Source organism: Lactuca saligna, chromosome 6, assembly GCF_052625555.1.
Source record: "Lactuca saligna cultivar CGN05327 chromosome 6, ASM5262555v1, whole genome shotgun sequence".
In the NCBI taxonomy this organism is placed as follows: domain Eukaryota; kingdom Viridiplantae; phylum Streptophyta; class Magnoliopsida; order Asterales; family Asteraceae; genus Lactuca; species Lactuca saligna.
Genome location: NC_136422.1, coordinates 75,792,037 through 75,812,790, shown reverse-complemented (window position 1 = coordinate 75,812,790; position 20,754 = coordinate 75,792,037). Strand labels below are relative to the sequence as shown.

Genomic DNA, 20,754 nt, shown 5'->3' with positions numbered 1-20,754 from the left:
TGTAAATGATGTTACAAAAATTTATGGTAATTTATTTTAACTGTTTAATAATATTTCTTTAATTAATGACTATTTAAAGGAATAAAACAAGGAAAAATACAAATAACCACTGAAAAATATATTTTATATTTTTCCCAGCCTATTTATGTATAATAACAATTAAATAAAAAGTTTGGGTAATTTTGGAAACTGTTTTCTATTTATTTCAATTTTTATTGAAATAAATGCTCAAAAATTATAAAATATAATTAAACAGCTTGGAAATCCATTTTTATAATTTTCCCAGCTTAGTATTGTGTAATAACAGTTAAATAAAAAGTTTGAGAATTTTTATCCCTCGAATGCTATTTTTCGTGAATTTATGTTGTTATTGAGACTTAAAATTTGGAAAATTAACCTTCCAAGGTTGTAATTAATCGCACGACTTGTAAAATTTCAATACATCAGAAAAAGTGTAACAAAATGATATAAATCCAATACTAAAACATAAATTGGCATTTCCCTATATGTAGAGTTTAGTATATTAGCATTAGATATCGACATGGAAACTCACTAGTGCGTGTGTTTGGTGTCGTAGGATCCCGGTAGTAAAACGTTGGTGCATCCCGAAGTACCGCTTGTGTCTACACAAAACATCGTGAGTATTCACGCACTCCCCTATTTTCGTTTTTTATGTTTTGGGGTGGAAAAGCATGTCCAGAAAAACTACTGTTTGCATGTTGTATTTAAATTGAATTGTATCAAACATGATTGCTATTGTATTGCTATGTTTCTTTATGTATGTCTATGCAACACGGAACATGAGAACTTATCGTACTAAGGCCCTTCCCTTATCTCTAACCATTAACTCTTTGAGCCAATGGTCGTTATGGATAGCGCTATTAGGAATTGACAACTCCTCACTCGCCCGAATCGCTGGAGTGCATGATACCATATTCATCTATGGAACGATAAGCATAGATCTCGATAGGGCTTCAGTCATAGGTTTGGTTGAGACTCATTGTTTGCTCATACACATACAAACTCGTTTCTCGTTATAGCAATAAACTTGTATTCATTAATAGCAATCAACTTGTTTATCATTGAAGCAATGTACTTGTATTTACGAAAAGCCTTATTGTACGCTCGATTTTATAAACTTGTGATACTCACCAACTATTTTCATAGTTGACGCTCGTTTTACATGCTTTTTCAGGAAATAATTAGTAAGTGGATGTAAAGATTCATCATCATAGAGCATGTTGCATCGTGTTGAAGCTATTATGAAGCTATATTTTGAACAATGTTATTTTGAAAAACTTGTATTTTGTTTCTTTTGAAGCTATGGGTTGTAAACTTTTAAATACTGCTATGGTGATGTATCTTTATCTTTTGCAATGAAACCGTTATCGCTGTCATACCTTGCGTTTCCGCTTTAGCGGGGTGTGACATTTTACGTTTTTTTTATTTGATCGATTTCAGGACTTTCATGACCAGAGGAGCAAACACACCACTGGTACCCCCGTTTGAAGACCCCAAATCCGCATTGAAAATAAACAAAGGGAAGGACGTGGAGATTTCAAGCACACAAAGAAATCACCATTGTCCAACTTGAAGACTGTTTTTGGGAAAAAGAAGAGCAGTAAATCAGGAGCTTCTAGCGCTTCTTTGATAATTGAGGAGCCAATTCAAGAAGATATTGGATACGAGACCGAGGAAGAAGAGGAGGCAACGTACGAGCAAGAAACCGAATCGGAGGAAGAGTTAGCATTCACTATGGCTAACATTGATGAAATCCCCATGGGAGAATGGAAGAAGAGGATGCGCGACGACCATGGCCCGGGACTTGTGCAACCCGCAATTCCCGCAATTGCTACCTTTGAGCTAAAAGGTCATATCCTAGCTTCCCTCAAGGAAATACCTTTCTATGGGAAAGATCATGAAGATGCCTACAAACATTTGGATGAAGTAAATGATGTTGCTGATTACTTCAACATTCCAAATGTAACCCGTGAAACTCAACTACTTCGTATGCTTCCGGTAACCTTCAAGGGTGCTGCTAAAGATTGGCTCAAATCACTTCCCCCCGGATCAGTCACTACATGGACCAGAATGAAGGAAGAATTTATTGATCACTTTTGCCCACCATCCAAGATAGCCAAACTGAAGAAGGCCATTGCAAACTTTGAACAACAAGCTGGAGAGTCTTTATATGAAGCATGAGAGAGGTACAAAAGTCTGCTAAGAAATTGCCCACACCATGATCTAAACAACCAGCAAGAAGTTTCCATCTTTTATGATGGAGTCAATGTCACGACCCGACAGTTGCTAGACTCACAAGGCCCACTTACAAAGAAGCCACCGCCGGTGATTAAAGAATTGATTGAAGAATTCTCTAAACACTCTAGAGAATACCACAACCCTAGGAATGATGTCACGAGGGGAGCCGCGTACGCTGCTACTGAAGATTTATCCACGGTCATGGCCCTGTTAAAAACCATGGATAGGAGAATGGACAAAATGGATCAAACTATCCATGCTATACGGGTGGGTTATGAAAACTGCAATGGACCTCACCTCACTAGAGATTGCAATTTGGATGAGAACGGCAACAAAAAGGCACAAGCATGTTATTCGAGCGGTGACCGGTATGATGAGGACTGGCGCAAACAAAAGAAGGAGTGGCTGCCTTACGAAGAGTATAAGAAGGCCAAGGAGGAGAAGTACAGACAAAAAGGGAGAGGCTTTTACCAAAAGGAGGAGCCGGTGCAAGAGAGGAAGCCAAGCTTGGAAGATATGCTAACTAAATTTGTGGCTGCTTCCGAGAAAAGACATAGTGACCATGATGATGCTATCCAAGAAACAAGAACAATGCTTAGGAACCAACAAGCATCCATCCACAACATAGAAACGCAGCTTGGGCAACTTGCTCAACAACTAAACCAAAGGTCACCGGGTGAGCTTCCTAGCAAAACCGAGAACAACCCACGAGGCACACAAGTAAATATTGTTACAACAAGAAGTGGGAAGATCATTACTCCCCTGGCCCCCATTCGAACTGAAGCAACCAAGGACTCACAGAAGGAAGGAACGGAAGAACAAGTAGAAAACCAACATTCACAATCTGAGAGTCCTACTCGCCGAGTAGGGCCGATGGACTTGGCGAGTACCCCTGCTAAAACAAATGAACAGCCTCCCTTGAAACCATACCAGCCTCCAATGCCATACCCAGCCCGAGCCAAGAAAGAGAAGCAGGAAGAGGAATATCAGAAGTTTCTAGACCATATTAAAACTCTTCAAATCAACATTCCTTTCATTGAAGCCGTCATGCAAATGCCCAAGTATGCGAAGTTCCTTAAGGAACTCCTCACTAACAGAAGAAAGATGGAGGATGTGCAGAAGGTAGTGCTTAATGAGAATTGCTCCGCCGCAATGCTAAACAAGTTACCAAAGAAGAAGGGTGATCCGGGGAGCTTAACTTTGCCTTGCCAATTTGGCAACTTGGCTGCAATTCATGCCTTAGCTGATTCTGGAGCAAGTGTGAACCTTATGCCATACTCGTTCTTTAAGAAGCTGGACCTCCCAGAGCCAAGGCCAATTCGAATGGCAATTCATATGGCAAACAAGACTGTTACTTTCCCAAGAGGCATTTGTGAAGATTTGCTAGTGAAAGTGGACAAATTTGTCTTCCCGGCTGATTTCATCATTCTCGACATGGAGGCGGATCCGCAAGTGCCAATTATCCTTGGAAGGCCCTTCCTCAACACCGCTAGCGCTATCGTAGACATGAGAGATTATAAGCTCACATTGCGAGTTGGGGACGATTCAGTGACATTCAGGGTAGACCAAGCCATGAAGTACTCAAGGAGTAGTGACGACACGGCTTTCTCAATCGACATGCTTGACGAACTATTGGAAGAAGACATACCTGAAGATTCCAGCAAGTTTGCAGCTTTGGATGAAGTATTTGACCTAGAAAAGGACTTACTAGAGATTGAAAGACTGTTGGAAGAAGCGGAGTATGAAGAAATAAAGAAGCAATCTGAAAGCCCTACTCACCGAGTAGACCCGATCTACTCGCCGAGTACATCTGAAGAAAAGCCAGAAGTCGTGAATGCAGCTACCAACTCGCCGAGTACCAAACCTGCACTCGGCGAGTCCGTCACTATGCACAACAAATTGGAGCTTAAAACACTACCTGACCATCTGGAGTATGCCTTTCTGGAAGAAGGAAATCAGAAGCCTGTGATCATAGCCTCGGACCTATCCAAGACGGAAAAGGAGGAGCTTGTACGCGTGTTGAAGAAAAGGAAAAGAGCCATCGCATGGAGCATCTCCGACATCAAGGGAATAAGCCCATCTTACTGCTCTCACAAAATCAATTTAGAAGAAGGAGCAAGGTAGGTGGTGCAACATCAAAGACGATTGAACCCGAACAAGCAAGAAGTCGTCAAGAAGGAGGTGGTCAAGCTTTTGGATGCAGGAATCATCTACTCCATCTCCGATAGTCCATGGGTGAGTCCGGTCCAAGTGGTTCCCAAGAAAGGAGGAATGACGGTCATTACCAACGAAAAGAACGAGTTAATTCCAACGCGAACGGTAACTGGTTGGCGACTGTGCATCGATTATCGAAAGCTAAACGATGCCACTCGCAAAGACCATTTTCCCCTTCCTTTCATAGATCAAATATTAGAGAGACTATCGGGTCATAGCTACTAATACTTTTTAGATGGGTTTTCAGGGTATTTTCTAATACCCATAGACCCAATGGACCAAGAAAAGACCACCTTTACATGCCCAAGTGGGACTTTCGCCTATAGACGCATACCATTTGGACTATGCAATGCACCTGCGACATTTCAAAGGTGCATGACCTCCATATTCCATGATATGGTGGAAAAGTTCATGGAGGTCTTTATGGATGACTTTTCTGTATTCGGATCTTCTTTCAATGATTGCCTCACAAACCTTGACTCAATGCTTGCTAGGTGTGAGAAAACATACTTGGTCCTAAATTGGGAAAAGTGTCACTTCATGGTCAAGGAGGGTATAGTTTTGGGACACAAAGTCTCTAAAAAGGGAATTAAGGTGGATCGGGCAAAGATAGACACCATTGCCAAATTACCCCACCAACTAATGTGAAGGGCATTAGAAGTTTTTTGGGACACGCAGGTTTTTACCGGCGTTTTATAAAATATTTTTCCAAAATCACGAAACCTCTAACACAATTATTACTAAAAGATGCACCCTTTAATTCTACTAAAGAGTGTTTAGAGGCATTTGACTTTCTAAAGGAAAAATTAACTAATGCCCCGATCATTATAGCACCAAATTGGAACTTACCGTTCGAGATCATGTGTGATGCTAGTGACTATGCACTAGGAGCGGTCCTTGGTCAAAGGGTTGATAAGCACTTTCAACTCATCTATTATGCAAGCAAGACCTTAAATCCTGCCCAAGAGAATTATACTACTACTGAAAAAGAATTGTTAGCCGTGGTTTACGCTTTTGACAAGTTTCGCCCTTACTTGGTTTTATCTAAAACCACTGTTTTTACTGACCACTCGGCTATCAAGTATTTGTTTTCCAAACAGGATGCCAAGCCAAGACTAATACGATGGGTGCTACTTCTTCAAGAATTCGATATAGAGATACGAGACAAGAAAGGAATGGAGAACATAGCGGCCGATCATTTATCTAGGCTCGAGAACCCGAAATTGCAAGAAGATAAGGATGGAGACGACTTTCCGGATGAATACATTATGGTGTCCGTAGGAGAGGAGCCATGGTTCGCAGACATAGCTAACTATTTAGCTACAAATTACGTCCCGAAGGATTATAGTAGTCAGCAAAAGAAGAAATTCTTTGCGGAGATCAAATATTACTTTTGGGACGATCCATACCTCTTTCGAAGCTGTGCGGATGGAATTATAAGAAGATGTGTGTTCGGGAAGGAAAGCCGAAGAATACTAGAACACTTCCATAGCGGGCCCATGGGAGGACATCATGGAGCACACTATACCGCAAAGAAGATCTTTGACATTGGGTTCTATTGGCCTACAATCTTCAAAGATGCAACCCAATATGTCAAAGAATGTGATGCTTGTCAAAGGGTGGGAAACATTTCATCTCGAAATGAAATGCCACAACATTGCATTCAAGTGTGTGAGGTGTTCGACGTATGGGGCATTGACTTCATGGGACCTTTTCCCACATCCAAAGGAAACAAGTACATCCTAGTGGCGGTAGATTATGTCTCGAAATGGGCGGAGGCGCAGGCTTTACCTATAAATGACGGACGGGTAGTGGTATGATTCTTAAAAAAACTATTCTCCCGGTTTGGTGTTCCGAAGGCCCTAATTAGTGACCGAGGCACACACTTTGCCAATGATCAATTGGAAAAGGTGCTCAAGAAATATGGGGTGACCCATAAGTTCTCCACGTCATACCACCCACAAAAGAGTGGACAAACTGAAGTGACCAATCGAGCCTTGAAGCGTATTTTAGAGAAGTCGGTGGGAAGCAACCGCAAGGAATGGTCGGATAAATTGGATGACGCGCTATGGGCATTTCGTACCGCTTTCAAAACACCTATTGGTACTACACCATATAGGTTAGTTTATGGAAAGCAATGCCATTTACCGGTTGAGATCGAGCATAAGGCATATTGGGCGTTAAAGAGGTGCAACTTTGATCTAGAAGAATTGAAGACCAACCGTTTAATGCAAATGAATGCCCTTGAAGAACTCTGAAATGAGGCTTATTCTAGTTCGTGGCTCTATAATGAAAAGACCAAGAGATGGCATGACAAAAGAATCAAGAGCAAAGACATCCATGAAGGCCAAAAAGTACTACTTTTCAATTCCCGATTAAAACTTTTCTCGGGCAAACTCAAATCAAGGTGGGATGGTCCCTTTTTGGTCAAGACGGTGTTTCCTCACAGGGCTATAGAATTGATATCAAGAGACGACACACCATTTAAAGTCAATGGTCATAGAGTGAAGAAATATGAAGAAGGAGTCCCCCGAAATGAACGATTGGAGGAGCTTCTACTGTGCGGAATCGCAAACACGTAGACAGGGCGGAGTCCAGCTAATGACTCCATCAAAAGAAGCACTTCTCGGGAGGCAACCCGAGTTTCACGTTTGCATTTTCTTTCCTTTTCTTTATTTTTCATATTGTTTTTTTTTTTTTGCATTCTTCTTTATTTATTCTATGTCTCTAAGTGCTTAAGGACAAGCTATGTTGTGAGTGTGGGGTGGAAGGGCTAAACAAATGAATTTATACATTAAAATTGGCAAATTTAAAAAAAAATTCAACCTGTGACATCTACTCGGCGAGTATATCGACTATACTCGGTGAGCAAATGTCCACTTACAGCCAAAAGTCGATAACACGCGTGTCTACTCGGCGAGTAGACCCATTCTACTCGGCGAGTAGCCGGTTCAAACCCAGTAAAATAAAACCTGTAAAAATTGTTATTACTCACCAATTCATCCCTACACTCGCCGAGCATTTCCTCTCAGCCGCCTCTCTAAGTATTCTTCAAGATCTCTCCAATTTTCTTCTTCTTTCTCTTCATTCAAGCAACAAGGTAACATCTTTACCCTTTAATTTTATGAAAGGTCCAATCTTTATCACATATCTTCCCATATGTGTTATGATTTCAGATTTGGGGAGTTTTTCCCAATTTTTAGGGCTTTGATTTACTCATGAATTAGATGTTGTTAGGAGTAATTTCTTCAAGATCTATGCTTAGATAAGTAATTACAACAAAACCCTATGAACAATTTGTACTATTACACAGATTACACAGATCCGATCTCGATCTGTCAAGAAGTTCATACTACTCGGCGAGTACGTTCGTGTACTCGGCAAGTAGGTCCCAATAAGATCAAAAATTTTCCTGTTTTAATTATTGGGTGTTGTTTGTTGCTGTGTTTTTGGTATGTTTATGCAGATAGCATGGCAAGAAGAGGTCAGTCATCACGTGGAGGAGGCCATGGTGATATGCCATGGTTAGCCTTTCAACAAATCACCTCCAAATCCTCCAAAACTCGAGCCCTAAACAGGTTGGAAGCGCTGCGATAGAAAGAAATCCACTTACCAAATGCAGTGGATTGGGGATGGATGGGTAATGTCGGCTTGGAAGAGGAACTTACTCCATATTTGGTGAAAGATTGTAACTTGGGATATGCCAACATCACTTGTGATGGTTGGTTGCAATTGTTTAAAATCCAAGAGCCAGTATATGCGGAGTTGTGCTGGGAATTCTTTGCTACCATTTCATTCCGAGGTGGTAGTGAGTTTTACAATCCAAACACGATCTCGTTTTCTTTGGGTGGGGAGCTGCGACAATGCAGCATGGTTGAGTTCTCTTGGCGGTTGGGCATCTACGATCAAGACATGTCGATGACGGAATACTTTGAAGCCTTCTTGGAGAATACCTACAAAGAACTTCCCGAGGGGGTGGTGGCGTTGACATGGTGGAGTACAATTGCTAACCGGGTCTACATACCTTCCACTGCTCAAGAAGGTCATATCCGTTCTCCAATCCACCGACTCATTCACCGGTTCGTTGCAAGCACGATCAATATGCGGAAGGATGGGGACAAAGTTCCCACCCTTGATATCTTTTACTTATGGAGTATCATCACTCCCGATGTCTTCTGCAACCTCCCGTACTGCATTGCTAAATTTCTTGCGGAGGGAGCGGTCAAGGAGAAGATAAACTCGAAGATCAATGAGGGCATGTTCATTACTCGGCTTGCGAGATCATTTGGGATCTTGGAATTGCCGCAAGCTCAAACGCTAACGATTATCCACCCTCCTCCGTTCAACACTGCACTTTATAGGAGGGCTCGGATGGTTGAAAAATTTGGCGACTCTTTTACTATCCCGAATGAGGATGAGCTGGTGGTCCCCGAGGAGCCGGGAAGGCGGGTTAGGCCAAGGAGAGAGCGAGTACGAGAAGACCCACCGGTTATTCTGGTGGAGGATAACGAGGGATGGAACCAAGTGGAGTACCGACACTACTTGGATGATATTGGGCGAGGGGTTAATTACACCAATCAATCCTTCGAGTATCTTTTCCAACAAATACATATTGCCCCGCGACCGGGACACGGCTACCCTTATATTATGGATTGGGACGAGAGGATGCGAAGAAGGGGTGGAGAAGGAGGTAGTGGAGCTGGAGGAGCCGGAATGGAAGAGGAAGAATGAAGATTTTATTTGATTTTGTTTTGTTTGGTTATGATGTTTGTTTTAAGACAATTGTGGACATGTTGAATTTGGCTATGTGGTTGGAATATTAGTGTTACTTTTAGTTTTCTTTTCAGGTATTGAAGCTAGGAAGCATGCTAATTAGGAAGGGTCAAGAGAAGAATGAGAGTCTTTATGAGTGATTATGGAGTCTTGTTCCTAGGATTGAGTCCGTACGAATCGAGAGTTTTATGAAGTGTTGCTGCTTAGGAAGTTCACGGGAGAGTACATTTATATTTCCATGTCAACACCAACGTAAAGAGAGACAGCGGTTCATAGAATTCTGGAAATATAAGCTCTACTCGCCGAGTGCACTAACACTACTCGGCGAGTACATCTGCTTTTGCACGAACTACTTTGCCAATCGAGTTCTACTCGCCGAGTTTGTTCACCTACTCGCCGAGTAGCCTGCTGCAGGAGGAGTTTCTGATTTGTTCTGGCTAGTTTTTCTGCGCCATTCATATACTCTTTATGAATTACTACTGAAGATTGTGCAACAACCCTTTTCCTTGGAGTTTTTCGAGCTATCAACCACACGAGACGTATGACGCCCGTGCCATAGATGAGCTGTTCCCATGGTTAAAGTCACTAGAAGAAGGAGTTGAAGAAGAGAGTGTCAACCTAGCGACTGCTACCCCAGGGGAGTTTGTTCCAACTTTCTCTCTATTTGCATTTTTAGTTGGTATAATATGCAATGAGGGCATATCATAAATTAAGTGTGGGGTAGGGTTTTGTTATATTAGTTAAAATTTTAGTTAATTTATGATAAATTTTGAAAATTTTGCATTAACATTGCTAGGGCTGATTTAGAAAATTTTGGTAAAGCAATTAGGGATCATGCTAGTATTATATTTAATGATTGCATGAAAACCCAAATTGGTAGTTGAGCCAATATACGTTCTAGTGCATTTGTGGCTTCCTTATTCTAGTGAAATCATGGGACAAAAACACGACCTCGCTTAGTTTGAAGGATGCAATATGTTTAGCATCGTGTACCAGAAATGTATCCAGGAAAATTATTATCGCTAACCAATAAAGGTTGAAGTTGAGCGCTCCTGCTTAAGCATGTAGGGATTTGAGTGAAAAAAATTTATATATATTGAGAAATACATGAAAAAAAAGAATTACTAGAAAAAGTTATAAGAATTTTGGAGCAAATGAAGTGAAGATCTAAAGATCAAAATTCCAAGAAATCCAAAAAGTTGAAGATACCAAAAGTCAATACAAGTTGGTGAATTCGAAGATATCAAAGATCAAATTATCAAGAAAGTGAAGAATTCAAAGAATTCCATAGTGGTATCGAAAAGTTGTAATTCTAGAATATGTATGCTTGGGTTGCTCAATTAAAAATACCTTGAGGGTAAAGAGATTTTCTGAGGATGGATTCGGAGGGTTGCATAAAATGAGCATAGTTCGGGGTGAGTGGGCGAATGTTTATGAGGATTGTGAGTATTTGGAGTATGGGGGGTTATTAGGAAAATTTTAGACACAAATGCATGCGTTGCGGTCTTGGCATAATGGCTGGGTTTGATTGGGATTGTCTTATGTAATATTAGTATACTAAAATTCAGTTTTGCTTGTGGGCAAGCAAAAGTCAAGTGTGGGGTATTTTGATATGTGCATAATTAGTTAATTATTTAACATATATTCTTAGTTATTTTTGATTAATTATGTGAATAATGTGGACAAAAGGTACTTAAAATGTTGTGAATTGTGTTTTCAGTCCAAAAGATATGCTTGGAAGCAAAAAGGAGAAAAGGAAAGCAATTGAAGATTAAAGAGTGAAAGAAGGAGTTCTATTCGGCGAGTAGATCGACCCTACTCGGCGAGTACACGAGGATATGCCAGAAGATAAATACGACTGCTGATTTAAGACGGATAAGTATGGATCTACTCGGCGAGTTGATTCTGCTACTCGCCGAGTACACCCTGTTTTGGGATATCTATAAAAGACGAATCCTTATCTCATGGGATGGGACCCCTTGCAATTTTTGAAGGATTAGCTGCGACTAAGAGTTTCAGAAGGCGCTAAGGAACCCTAGGCTTCAAGAGTTGGAAGAATTCAAACAATTAGGTTAATTCTACCACTAAGACTTAGGAATTGAACATGTTTGCTTTAGTAAACTTTGTTTTTATGTTTGTTTCTACTGCAATTATGAGCTAAATTCGTTTTTGTTTCTGTTTGGGGAATACCAAAGAACTCGTATGGTTTAATTATTAATTTTTGATTAATTGTCTATTGGTGATTTATTAAATTAAGTTTGTTAAAGAACCTTATGTATTAATCACTACTATTTTCTGTTAATTGGAAGGCAATTAGGTTGCATGAACATCACTTAATTGTTAACCTCATATGTCTATGTGAATGCTAAACCATATGCTTAGAAGTAATGATTATGAAACTAAGATTAATAAGAAAATAGGAAGATTAATGTGTGACCTTGTTTGAGAAACCATCAACAAGAGGTTAATTGAATTAATAACTTAATTAACCATTACAAATCTTATTTAATCCAAATAATTAATCTAGGGAATTAATTAGTCTAAACACTTGATCAACGCTTAAATTAGTTAATTGTCTAAGGGTTAGGAGTAATGAATATGAACCTAACTATTATAATTGATAACCAATATCAATTAATCCACCTTAACTTAAATAACCATAGGAGTGAATTGGTTGAACCTAAATAGAAACATCTTTATCAAATTTGGTGAATAGTTGTTGCTTTAGTTAATTAGTTAATTTAGTTTGTCTAAGTTTCTAGTCTTGCAAAACTAGAGAAAAACCCTTTACTTTTATTATTTGTTTTAGTTAAAATTAGCTATTAGTTTAATTTCCCGTTCCCTGAGTTCGATACCTCACTTATCAATCTATACCACTTACAGACAGGTTCACTGCCTTTGTGTGCTCAAATTATTAATAAAAAGTAGGGATAAAACTAGTTGAATTTACACACATCACAACCATTACAATTTCTAATCTCCATAGATGATCTACAATCCATTCATGATAATACTGATTCATTACTTGCTTTGAAAAGTACGAACGAACATGGACTTTTGAGTAATCAAATCATCCAGGAAGTAAAACATGCAAAACAAAACACAAGAATAAATAATCAAATAAGGCAATAATCATACTCATACATAATCTTTGTTGTTCAATCACCAATTACAAGTACATTTATTTTGTTACAAGTTTCAAAATATCAACTAACTACTAAAACTAATATCATCTCTGAAGCCTATGCTCCCAGCATGTTGGTTATGCTTAACCCTAATCAAATCCTTTATGAAAGGATCTGTAGGATTATCTTCCGAGGATACTCTCTTCACTACCAAATGACCTTCTTCAACCCTATGTCTAATGTAATAGTACTTTTTGTCGATATGCTTAGATCTACTATGATCCTTGGGTTCTTTGTTCAAAGCAAGTGTGCCTTCATTATCACAGTAAAGTTCCAATAGCTCTAAATTTATCGGGATTAATCCAGGATCTCTAATGAAGTTCTTCAACCAAGTCACCTCCTTTGATGCATCACTTGCTATGATATACTCTAATTCACAAGTAAAATCATCCATTGTATCCTGCTTGGATCTTTTCCAAGTCACTACTCCACTATTTAACACAAACACCCAGCCCAACTGAGAACAAAAGTTGTCTCGATCTATCTGAAAATTGACGTAACTATATCCAGTTACTCTTAATGTATCACTACCTCCAAGGATTAAAATCATATCCTTAGTCCTTCTTAGATATTTAAGTATGTTCTTTACTACAGTCCAATGAGCTTTATCAGGATTGCTCCAAAATTGGCTAACCATGCTCAAAGAATAGAAACATTAGGGCGAATACATGTCGTAGCATACATCATCCGTTCTACATCCGAAGCATATGGGACTCGATTCATGTCAGCTAACTCTTCATATGTACTAGGGCTTTGAGTCTTACTCAACTTGGCATTACTCTGAATAGGTAGTTCTTTTTTCTTGGAATTTTACATACTAAAATGCTTTAGTATCTTGTCCAAGTAAGTAATCTAATGAAGACTAATAAGCCTTTTCTTTCTATCCCTCAGAAATCTTATCCCAAGAATATATAAAGCTTTCCATAGATCCTTCATGGAGAAACACATCCCAAGACAAGATTTCACATCTTGCAAGGTTGGAATGTCATTTCCCATAAGGAGTATGTCATCAACATACAATACAAGGAAAGTAACTTTACTCCCACTAGCATTAACGTACACGCATAACTCATCCTCGCTCCTAGAGAAACCAAACTCTTTGATTTTCTCATGGAAGCGAAGATTCCATAAGGAGAATGTCTATTGCCTCTTTGCATTTGGCAGCCTTAGGTCTCACAATTATTTCCTTGTAGTTAGCCGGCTTATCCAAATTTATTAGTGTACCATCACTGATAAATGTGTCATCATCTCATGTTATGTGGAAACCATAGAAATCAGGAGGCATGTGAAATCTACTGGATCGACAAAGAGGTAATGAATTTTCAATTGGCTCAACAAGAGTCTCATCCTTTGGTTGAGAGCTAGTGTCTTCCAAGGTTCCTTCATTGCTTGATTCTAGAATTTCTTCTAGATCAATGGCACTCCCACTGTCCTATTTAAATATGCACTCTGTATCACAAAAGACTCCACTTCGAGCTATGAATACCATGTTATCACTAGGTTTATAAAACAAGTGTCCAAAAGACTTTTGTTGATAACCTATGAAAACACACTTATCACTTCTAGATTCTATATTGTCGTGATTCTCTCGTCTAACGAAAGCTTCACAATGCCAATCCTTGATGTGGCATAGCAAGGGAACTTTCCTTGTCCACATCTCGTGAGATGTTTTGGCAACCATATTAGTAGGGACAAGATTAAGGATATGGCTTACTATCTCTAAGACATATCCTTATAAAGAAATTGGAAGTGAAGCTTGAATCACATGTTGGGTTTTGAGCACTATAACACTCCTATGGTGCACATGCAACCCTAGATGCTTTGGATCTATGTTTTCTATAATTATACATGTATATTTTCAATTTTCCAAAGCATATATCCTAACTAGCATACAAATTGTAAAATGAACAATACAACTAACTAGTTAGATGACTTACCTCTTAGAAGGACATGTAGTTCTTGACATTTGAAAGCTTTAGCACCTCAAGTGTGATGCCTCTAATGTTTCACAAACACCAATATGCAAGAGGAGGCTTGAGAGAATAAATTATTTAGTACAAAATCAATACACACTCTCCAAGAACGTTGTGGCGATCGATTTCGGCTCTTGGGGGTTTTATTTATAGTGTAGCAAATGCTAGGGTTACACGTTGTTAACTATTTGGTCATAATTTATGGTTTATACTTTCTTTTCTAAGACTTTATTGTTTTCGGTCTCGGGCCAAAATCCCCATGAGTTCCTTTGTAACTGGACCGAAATCTCATGTGATTTCAGTTGGGCTTTATATTGTTTTGTTTAGGTGTTGGGCTTGTGTTTGGTAATTAGGTCTAGGTATAAATAGTGTTATTTGAGCCATGTAAAGTGTGTTAAACGTTTCAGGGCTTCCATATGATAAGGACGTGATTTGGAGAGATCTAGAGACAAAACAGTGTATAATCGGAATCTTATGTACCAGACGATTGATTTATAGGAGAATTCGGGACTTACAAGGGGTATCAGAGCTTGGATTGGTATCAATCAAGTCATTGCAAAAAGTTTTTTTATTGGAGTTTCTAGGTATTTTTGTTTTATATTTTATAAATTTTTGGCCATTGTTCTTCGTGTTCTTCATATTTTTGGAATTTAGATCGAGTTTGGCATTAAAAGTTTGAAAATCCCGTGTTTTGGGCAAGTTTTGGGCATTTTAGGTCAAGATTTGCGAAATATAGGCGGATATCCTCGCATTCAGTCAAACCCTAGGAGGTTCTCGGCGGCCAGCTTCAGTCTTGGGTCAATAGCAGCAGCTCTTGGTCAATGCGAGGTTCTCGGTCAGCAGCGAGGTTCTCGGTCTAGTAGTTCTTGGACTCGCATGATCTCGGTCCGAAGACTTTGGACTTGCGGATTTTGGTTTTCAGGTTCTCGGTCGTACTTCTTCGGTTCAGATTTCAGCATTTGTTCTCGGTCCGAGAATCCAACCTCGCATCCTGGGCTACAAATTTTGGATTTTAAGTATTTTGACTTATTTTTGGTCAAATTGCCATATTTTCGATCAAATAACTTCGTTTTCGATATTAAAGATTCGTTTTTGGTCATTACTCTAGTTTTTGTCATATACTCTCGTTTTTGTTCAAGAAATTTTCGTTTTCGGTTTACAAACTTTTGTTTTCAGTCAAGGTTATTCTTTTTGGACAAAGAATGTTGACTTTCACCTTTGACTTAAATTTTGACTTTTGACTTTCAAGTTTGAGTCTTACATTTGACTTTCAAGCTTGACTTTCGAGTTTTAAATAAAAGTGCACTTAAAACAATTACTATTTTTGGTAAATTATTCTTTTTGGTGAATAATGAGTTTATCAGTCACAAAAGAGGTCAATGAAACTTCCTGTTCTCAAGCATTTAGTGATACAATTAAACTTTATTGTGATCAATATGATTTATTAATTACGGAAATGAAGAACCTTAAATATGAAGCATACACTCTCAGAAAGGCCCAAAAACCCTTAAAACAACAATTAGAGGCCCAAACAAAAGATTTAAAAAGAATAAAAGAAAAATATAGCATTAAATGTGAAAAATACAACTATGCTTAAGTAGAGATTTCCAATCTAACTGTGGAGCTTGACACATTGAAAAATAAGTTTGAAAATGCAGGCTTTAGTTTTAAAAACTTTGACGTGTCAAGTAAGAAAGTAGATTCCATGATTGAAAATCAATTGAAATTTTAAGATAATCAGAATAAGGGTATAGAGTATCACAATGTTCTACCTCCCTTCAATGATAACTATGCCCACCCCTTGAAACCATCAAGGTAGAGACACATATTCAGTTTGGCCCGACCCCTGTACTAGCTACAATTAAGACTGAACAATATGGCTAAACTAAGAATATTGAGGTGAATGATACTAATACTTATACTTCATGTGCAGGTAAGGTAGTTGAAGATGAGAACAAGGAGAACAGAAATAATTATATTTCTGTTAATTCTACTGATTTCAAACAAATGTCTCTTTGAACTCTGAATCTGTTGCTTCTAATTCTGTTACTTCCAACAAACCCATTGTAGGTAAATACAGTCTACCAAAACAACTGAAAAAAATTGCTTGTTGTTAGTGTGCTTGTGGGAACAATCAGTCAAGGCATGGGCACGCTACCAGGGACAGGTAGAAACAACTTCTACATGAAGAAACAGACATGTTTCCACTATGGAACACCTGGACACAATGCCAGAAAATTGTCCAAATCGTGCATATATTCCCTACTATGCACAAGGTTGGAAAAATATGCCTACAGGGAGATCTTCCAAAAGAAACCCATCAAGGTTACGCTCACATAATGGTGACTAGAATGATATGAAGGGCAATAATCAATCTCACAATGAAAATAAGGAAGTGTCAAACAAGAAGGCAAATTCAAGAGATGGTTTCGTTAGACAAAGATCAGTCAGTTCAAAAACATCTCGGTGATCGGTTTCAAGTTCTAAATCTAGTGATAAGGCATCCATCCAATTAAACAAGAAGTAGGTTAAACCCGACTACAAATGGGTACCAAAGGTTCACACTCCCAGATTATCTAATGATTCTAATGTTTCGTCGTTGTCTGTGTCTGATAAACAGGATATATCATGGGAGAAAGTACCTTGTGTAGATTATAAAAGTCAACCCAACTTCAAAATGGACTAGGTCCCAAAGAACAACTAATCTCGCACTATGTGCTAGAGAAGTCATGGAGAATATCATCATAATTCGTTTTGTTGATAATGGTTGTTCTAAGCACATGATAGGAGGCATATCTCAACTCTACAACATTCAAAACTTAAATTGACAGTATGTATCCTTTGCGAGAAAAGAAGCAATAAGAAGATCACAAATAGGGATAGTACTTCACGGCATGAAGAATTTTTTGAGTTTGCTTACTTCGTTCCAGAATTGAAACACAACTAAGGCTAAATTTGTTGTTGCATTTGCTTGCTGTTATCAAGTCATCTGGATGTGTCTTCAATTTCTGACTTACAGTTTGAATTCTTTTGATACTCCAGAGTTTTAATCAACTGATTTGTTTTAAAGACAAATTTTTATCTCTGTTTGTTTATATTTATGCTTTTATTTCATTTCTCCCATATTCACATATTTATAAGGAGAAACTAAAAAAGCTAAAAAAAACTAAAAAAAAAAATCAAAAAGATGTTTTCTCCTGTAAGTACTTTGGAGAAGTGATATGAGATTTAGTGATAAATGGCAAAGTTAAATTGCTTGACAAGTTTGATCCCAAAAGTTTTTGTTTTGTAAGTTTTGTATTTAATTTCTATTTTTTGTTAAATTTTTTCATATTTTATTATATCACAAATTTACGGGGAGAATTTAAAAAAAAAAATCAAAAAATATGTTTTTTTTCTGTTTTCATAAAATTCAAAAATTACAAAAATATGTTTATTTACATTTTTCATTTCTTCTTGAGAAAAATCATAAATCCAAAATTATCTTTATTGCTTTTGAGCGTATTTTAATTTTAATTTTTATTCTTAGCTGCTTTGTTTGTGTGCTAAGTTTAGTTTTGTTTCGTTTTTATCTCAAAATTACATTTGACTTGAAATGTGAATTCTTAAGAAGAAGAGTCTCAAGGAGATTGTATCAGAATATTCATAGCAAGGAGAAGAGACTTGCAAAGGAATTGACGTAGGATTCAAATGCGGATGAAAGACTCTTTCATATTGAGACATATATCGGTCATAATATGATTGTTCGCATCAAATGTTAATGATCAAAGATCATTTTCACCATAGCTAATGTGAAACACCCAAGCATCCTCCACCCATATCTAATATTTCTCCATTAAGTCATTTCCACGTACCGATACCCCTTGAGGGTCGAGTATAAAACAACTCGGCTGAAGGTTACAAAAAAGTATGTGTTTGTGATCTTAGAATTCATTGTCACCATGATTCTAAGTGAAACCCAAAATCGAATACCTATTTATTTCTAAATTGAAGGTGGACATCTTAATGTTCTAGATATTTTCACCCATGAAATTGATGGCTAATTTCTTATACCTGGTGTGACATTGTACAAAATGCCAGTTAGGCAGTTTCTTTCGGTCTAAAACTATACAGATTGTCAAATTGGTCTTGTCTGTTTTCTTTCCTAAAAACTATCACGGCACCAAGGCGATTCACCCAACAAGGAATTAGATATCGTTGAACGTCTCCCTAAGGGCCAAGTTAACTTGTTAACTTGAAAAATGTATTAAGTCTTTGATCTAGGATATACAACGGCTAACATCAAAACTAGCCACGAGTAGTTCTCCAATACTCAACAAATCGTAGTGCGTTCCTTCGAGTTCACACAAATATTGCGAGAAGTCTCCTTCTGAGCCAAGGTTGGATCCTTGAACAACTGTGGTGTGAAGGGTTTTTATAACTCTGTGATCCACAGGTATTTTTTTTTTCATTTGTTACTTTTCAAGACGCATCAATGATCAACAAATAACATTCATTCAAAGGAACAAGAAGTGAATATCATCTTTCGACACTTAATTTTCCAACCCCAGAAGCAAGGTGAAGCTATTTTTGAAGATTATGTGACGAATTGTATTGAAGCCTCCTCAATCAATTTGCTGCTATCTATCAACATGTTGAAGTGATCCAGAAGAATCAGTTTCTCTGTTTTTATCTCTAAAGATTCTTGAAACTGAAAGTGTTGTTTTTCAAGAATCTATATAAGAAGCCTCTACACCCAATGTGCATTCAAAGTCAAATTCTTAGAAGGAAGTCCAACTACTAAAGATGAAGTTATTCATGAAGATTGATATGCTCATCTTGAAGTTGTGAAGAAATCGAAGACAAAAGCTGAAGCCAAGAACAAAGAGAAGATTGATAAGAAAAGAAAGCTACAATCTTAGGGATGTTTGTTAGGTCATAAGAAAACAAAGCTATAAACCAAGGGGAGATTGTTAGGCCATAATTTATGGATTATACTTTGCTTTTCTAAGCCTTTATGGTTTTCGGTCTAGGGCTGAAATCCCCATGAGTTCCTTTGTAATTGGATCAAAATCTCATGTGATTTCAGTTGGGCTTTATATTTTTTGTTTAGGTTATGGGCTTAGGCTTGGTTATTAGTTCTAGGTATAAATAATGTCATTAGAGCCTTGTAAAGTGTTTTGGACATTCTAGAGGGCTGCCATATGCTAAGGATGTGATTTGGAGAGATCTAGAGACAAAACAGTGTGTAATCGGAATCTTATGTACCAGACGGTTGATCAATATATCGTGTTCATTGAAGATTCATTTTGTGTTCTTATTTGTCTTTATCTTGCATTGTACACTTTGATTAGGATTATGCACCATCAAAGTGAATCTGATTGCTTTATAGGAGAATTCGGGACTTACATAAACCCTAATGACCTTTCATATTACTTAGGCTCCATGGGTTAACCTCCATGAACTATCCATGTAATATCTCATTGGTTTAGCCCATCCTAAATAGCCATTGATAACTAGAACGCATTATAAGAATCATTGGTTTACACAATCAATCCCCATATATTTAGTTAGTCTCATTTGATCACAAAATTAATTCACATTAATTCTTGATCAATAGTAATTAAATAATATGATTTCATATTAATATATTATACTTGTAATATATTAATAAATCATAAATAACCTTATTCTCAATAGTTCATCCTATCAAGTTGCATTGGTGAAGGTAACTCAAAAGGACCATGCTACAATCAGGTCAAGTACATCCCAGTTATAGTCATGGTTGTAGAACTCGTTACTCGGTACCTGTTCGACCAACTACTGAGTAGCGAGTACTTAGGAGTACTCGGGGAATATTTGGATTTAGTAATTCATGTAGAAATATTTTTAGGGAACCTATATATGTCAAAATTATAAGTTAAAACCTTAATTTGATACATGAAAATAAGATACATGTGAATACACAAAAAAATGAAAAGCACATAATGGTCTGACTTCATGAGTAATTACTAAAATTTTCAGATATATATGTAGTAATAATCACATGTGTGTGTTACACATTAAACTGTTAAGTATATTATACATATTAATCACCGACTTGATCAGGTTTGATAACACTACTCAGTTCAGTAAGAGGTCGGTCGGGGAGTACTCGAGATTTTGTAACTCGCCTCGGTAGGGGGCCGAGTTACAAGTACTCAGAGGAGTAATCAGCCAACTCGGAGAGTTTTACAACACTGTTTATATTTATGGGCTTAGATACCAAATCCAACAGTCTCCCACTTGGATAAGTCTAATAACTATAGCTGTCAATGCTACTTCAGCATCGAACTTAGCAATCGTAAGCTTTCAAAAGCTGTTGTCGAACT

General features: G+C 37.8%; 1 non-coding gene across 1 annotated transcript; it reads right to left on the bottom strand.

Annotated features, from left to right (window-relative positions):
* Positions 1 to 2,139: 2,139 nt before the first annotated feature.
* On the bottom strand, positions 2,140 to 2,246 carry LOC145003601 (small nucleolar RNA R71). The gene has a single exon (XR_013662055.1). It is a non-coding gene; the product is annotated as a small nucleolar RNA R71 (small nucleolar RNA).
* Between the last annotated feature and the right edge of the window lie 18,508 nt (positions 2,247 to 20,754).